Genomic DNA, 6,060 nt, shown 5'->3' with positions numbered 1-6,060 from the left:
TCCGCCATCCAACCAGCTAAGCAAGGAGGAGAAGCGCATGACGTAATACGTGGAGTATATGCTCCGAAAGATCTCTGTCAGTGTTAGGACTCCTCTCTTTGGGTTTTTTGAATGCTAAGTACACCCTTTTAAGGTTGCATGAATTTATGTCCTTTTTGTGATGTGGGTGTCTTTTGCTTTTTCTTTGACAACAAAGGGGTGAAGGCAGCGAGACGGAGGTAACATGGGAGGATCAACAGAACATCAACACATTTTGTCGGTCGAACAATCAGTTCCACAAGCTCAAAGATGATATCAAACTGCGGACAGCCACACGTCATGATCACAACAGGTCTCTCATCCTTTTAATCTTGTGCTATCGCAAGAGTGTAATTTATGCTAGCTTAACACAACGCTAATTGGGTGTTGTACCCAACACTGCTTTTGATGATCATTAAGAAATTATTGTTCTAATTCGGTAATCATGCCGAGTATATTAAGATAATCAAGGAATCAAAAAGCATTACATTATATTATTTGGGTTATTTTACCTGAGTAATTTAAGCTCATTTGAGCTATCAAAATAGTCGTTGGGGAGTGCAAACGCAATAATTTTTTTTCAATATGAAAGTTGGGTTTACTTTTTTTTATCAATATTAAAGTCGATTTTTTTTTAAAAGCTGCATTTGGTTGGCGCAAATATATTTAAAAAATTTTGAGGCTTTTGTTTTTGTTTTTGTTTTTTGTTTTTAGACTGTTGGCGTGGATGCAGTGACAGAGATTCTTTGTGGACGATATCCCCATCAGGATTTTTTTAATTATAGCAAAGCTCATTATATAATGTGTGTGTGTGTGTGTGTGGATGCGGTGACACATATTTTTTGTGGACGATACGCCTATCAGGATTTTTTTTTAACCAAAGCTGATATAATGTGTGTGTGTGTGTGTTTCTTCCTATGTATACACGTGCACGCTTTTTCCTGTGGTAGACAAGTAGGCCCAAACTCGCATATTTGTACTCATTTTAATAGCTGTAGATGGGTCCACCCACTTGATGTAGTGTTGGTGTGCACTATTTGCACAATGTGCCCAATAGGAGGAGGTCAAGGAAAAGTGAACTTTTTTTAATGGCTATACAATTTGAGGGCCTTCGTCTAGACATGGTCAACTTTCACTTGCATCTTAGGCATGTGGGCGGTAGATGAGCAAGTGACAAGGACAAAAAAATTCCTAATGTAATTGTCTGTCAAAGGTTCTTGGGCAATGCCTTGGTGGACATGCATATCAAATGAATGATGCTTGCAAACAACAGCACGAGTGCTCGATGGGCTACAAATTAAGGCCTGCCCCCTCCCTGTCCGGAGGACGGGTTGGGGACTAGTATATATAAAAACTTGAAAGATGTCCAAAAGTACTCAAGTACAGCAAAGTAGAACCTCCCTTCAGACCTCTACAAATCACTTTTGTCTTCATTTAAAATTTTACAAAGAAAATCCCATTTCTCCTCCTCCATCAAAAAACTAGAATTCTCCCAAGATATCTGATAGCCCAGCAAGATACAGGCCTCCATCATTGCTTCAATAGTGCAGCCTCTAGGGGATTGCTTTTCCAACATTCCCCCGTTCTTGGTACATGTCTTGACAGTGGGTCTGGTTCCCACTGGGTACTCTATAAAGGCAACAAAATTGTGATCAACCTGCTTTTTTTTACGATACCACCTCTGAGTTCTCGGGCCGAATTTGGGGAGTCTCTTCTTCCCTTCCCAACACCTCACCTACAACTCTCACCTACAACATACAAATTAGCATTAGGAGTTCACTCCCAGTATGATTGAAGCTTCACCAAAACCAGGGCAAGGGTCAAATGATGTTCCTCTGCAGATTCAGTAACAGCACATCCAACTCAGTACATCTCAGCTTATTCACATTGCATACAGACCAGCACATGCACACCACTTATGCATCAAGTCTAACTCTTGAAAACCAGTACATGAGACCTTCATAAAAACAATGGCATTCAAGATTCTTAGTTGAGGATATGTCAAGTAAAGCCAAAGGAGGGTTAAATTTGTGTGTCCACCAAATACCCAAGCTGAGCATAGAGTTGCCAATCACTCTGCAACCCCCATCCCAAGTAATGAGACCCAAGCAGTCTTTCCATCTTTTTCATAGCATTCTGCAGATTGCAAAACTGGTGACCTTAAGAGGGGCAAAGGAAAATAGTTTATCCTTCCAAATTAAGTCCATCCATTTACCTTTAGCTAACACATCAGAGAGCTCAACCAATTCCCTCATCATTAGTGCCCAAGTAGTGTTCTGAGATAGACATTTAGGAAGGATCAAGGCAGTCCTTGCAATACAGTGAGTAGGCATATGAAGAATACCAATGCCACCTTCTCCTCTTAGAACTGTTAGTTTGTCCCAGGCTACCCAAGCTGAGACTTTTTTAGTTCCGTTACCATTTCTCCATAAAAAGTCTCTAACAGGTCCTATGATTTTCTTCTAATGACACTTGCCAAAATCCAACACTAGGCAAAGCAGCATAATATAAGCATTCAACGACTGCATGCTGTGTGAGCTTTAGCCATGAAAAAATAAATAAAACCAAGCAAAATATGAGGCGCCGATTTGCAGCCTCACGGGCAAAAAACGTGAGAAGTAGATCTCAAAAAAAATCAATTAAGCTAATCTCAATTAAGTCCAAATCTTCAACTTAACCCAATTCTACTTTTCCCAAGCCCAATGCATGTCACATCAACTTTTGGAGCTTTCACACTACCTACTTTCCTATTTCAAGGGAAATTCCAAAGAATTGCAATTTTTAGATTTTTGGGTGCAGAAAATTGATTTTTCAGGGCTCAAAGAGGCTTAAAAAGGCCAAATAAATGCCAAAAAATTCCAAAATAATTTCTAAAAAAATCTAAAAATTCTCAAAAATTATTACAGAGGTTTGGCCAAGTTTTCAAAATTGTTTGAGCAGTTTTGAAGGTGTAAAAAATTATTTCTTCAGCATTTCGACTAGCCCAAGTCTCCTAAATCACTCGGAATTGCTAAGGGACTTGTGTAAAACGAAGGGAATTCGACCCAACCATTGAACCAAAGTCTTTGTTCACTTTCAACACAAATCAAATTCCAGGAGAATCAAGATAAGTACAATCATTTGCTTTATTTACATACATCAAATAATATCAATTTTACTTCTTTACATTGTTTGCATGAGCACTATGGCAAATTTTCCTATTTTACCTTCAATTCAAGAGCAACTCCAATCTCTACAACAACAAATTGTAGAAGAGAGAGAGATGCGAATTGAATTGGAGCGATAGCTCACGAGTCGAAGGCGTAAGCGTGACTCTTTGCCATCTTATGATGACGAAGACAACACCATCCAAAGAGCTGTTAATGCTACACTTCAAGCACAAAATTCACGAAAAGATTCTAAAATCAGTCATAAAGCTTTTTCATTTCAGAATTATGATGGTAAGAAAGATGCTCGAGTCCTTTTGGCGGCATGGCTTCGTCAATTGGATGACTACTTTTCGGGGGAGAAATTTTCCGAGAAGGACAAGATCAAATGTGCGGCTAATCACATGGTGGATAGCGCAGCTTTATGGTGGAGCATCATCAAGCAAGGATGTGACAAACCGGATTCATGGAAAAGGTTTCAAAGGCTAGTGAAAAATCATTTCTTACCTTCACAATTTAAATCTAAAGTTAGGCATCAATGGGCTACATTACATCAACTTGAAAAAGAAAGCATGTCTCAGTATGTGGAGAAGTTTTGGAATACATTACTACAGGTACAGGTTGTGGAGAAAGTCAATGAGAAGGAGCAAAAGAGGAAATTCATTTCGGGGCTTAAGCCTACAATTAGGGCCGATGTGAATATGTTTAGACCTCATTCACTTTCTACAGCTATATCTTTGGCAACAAATTCCGAACGCAAAAATGGTTTTCCTAGAGAGGCCAAGTCATTTGAGAGTAACCACTCTAAACCTCTTCATGCTTCAAGAAATTTTCATAAGCCAGGGTTTGACAAAGGCAAGGATATGGTCAAAGGCGAATCAAATTCAAATAAAGTCAACAGTGGCAAGCCCAAAGGTCCTCCAATCAAATGCTTTCGATGTCATAAAGAAGGATATATAGCACCAAATTGCCCAGAATGTGCAAAGAATCCGACACCTGCGGCACGAGTCAATATGCTTGAAGGGGATGACAATGAAGATGAATCGCTCAAGCAAGAGGGTAACTCTGACCCTGACTATTCAGAAGCAGAAGGTAAGCCTCTGAAAGCTCATTCGCTACTCAAAATAAAAGGAAAAATTAATGAGCATGAAGTCATTGTTTGGCATGACGATGGTAGCACTCATAACTTTATTTTTGAAAAGGCAATTAGAGCTTTAAACATTCAACCTTCACCTACACATTATAGAGTTAAAGCTGCATTTACTGGAACCAAGTATAATTGCATGCAAGAGGTGAAAGGTTTAACTTTAAGCATCAACTCCTTAACAGAAAAAAGGGATTTCTTAGTTGCACCTTTACAAGCCGTAGATGTAATATTGGGTATGCCTTGGAGACATATGTACAACCCTATTATAGACTATGATACACATAGCATTTGTGTAAGGAAGGACAATGAAAATATTTTCCTCCAATGTCTAGTCAAAGGAGAGATGAGCCCTTTATTGAGTCATACTCAAGCAAAGCGAGCTCTTAGGAAAAGGGAGAAGACTTATATGGTTTGGGTTAACCAGCTTAGCGCTGAGTTTAACACATCCAAAAGTCCAAAACTTGATCCTTATATCTCCAAATTCAGGGATTGTTTTATGGAAGATTTACCTCCAGGATTATCTAAGTCTAGGCCTGAAGACCATGGTATTGACGTATTGCCAGGCAACTCTCCACCTTGTAAAGCTCCTTATAGAGTCAACAATTTAGAGCAAAAAGAAATCCAAAAACAAATCGAGGATTTGTTAGAAAGAGGCCTTATTAGACCTAGTAGTTCACCCTTTGGAGCTCCAGTCCTTCTTGTTAAGAAGAAGAATGGAACTTTCCGAATGTGTGTTGATTACCGAGCATTGAACAAAATCACTGTCAAGAACAGATACCCTATCCCTAGGGTAGATGACTTACTTGTTGATAAGCTTAGAGGTTCAAAGGTCTTTAGCAAGATTGACTTAAAGTCTGGTTATCATCAAGTACGCATGACTAAGTCAGACATATTCAAGACTTCATTTAGAACCCAGACTGGCCATTATGAGTTTTTTGTTATGCCATTTGGTTTAACCAATGCTCCAGCTACATTCAGTCGTATGATGAATCACAATTTCCTAAAGTTTCAAAGCTTTGTTGTGGTGTTCTTTGATGATATTCTTGTTTTCAGCGAGAATCGTCAAAAGCATGAGCAACACTTGGAGAAAGTGTTTAACCTTTTGAGAGAAAATGAATTGTATGTCAATCCTGAAAAGAGTTCTTTCTTTCAAAAAGAGATTGAATACTTAGGCCATATAGTGTCAGCTGAAGGAATCCGTGTGGATCCTAAGAAGATTGAGTGTATAGCCTCTTGGCCTACACCTCAAGACATTCATGACCTTAGATCTTTTCTAGGTCTATGTAGTTACTATAGGAAGTTTGTCAAGAATTTCGCTTATATTGCACATCCTTTGACAGAACTTCTCAAGAAAACTACATTTTTCCATTGGACCGAAAGTCAAGATAAATCTTTTCTAGTACTCAAGGATGCATTAACTCATGCACCAGTTCTTACACTACCTAACTTTCAAAAACCATTCTGTGTGGTAGTAACTGATGCTAGTGGGCAAAGGTTTTGGTGCTGTGCTTATGCAAGACAACCATCCTATTGCCTATGAAAGTCGAAAGCTAAAACCTGCTGAAACAAATTATAATACATATGAGAAGGAATTAGCAGCAGTTGTGCATGCCTTGAAGATTTGGAAGCATTACCTCATGGGTTCAGAATTTCTTATCAAGACTGATCAACAAATCATTAGGCATTTGCTTTCGCAACCCCTTATTTCAGATAGGCACATCAAATGGGCATCTTTCATACAAAGTTTCC

Source organism: Cibotium barometz, chromosome 45 (assembly GCF_041138505.1).
Source record: "Cibotium barometz isolate CiBa-2024 chromosome 45, ASM4113850v1, whole genome shotgun sequence".
Taxonomy (NCBI): domain Eukaryota; kingdom Viridiplantae; phylum Streptophyta; class Polypodiopsida; order Cyatheales; family Cibotiaceae; genus Cibotium; species Cibotium barometz.
The sequence above is the reverse complement of the archived record's forward strand: the minus strand, read 5'-3'. Positions refer to the sequence as shown.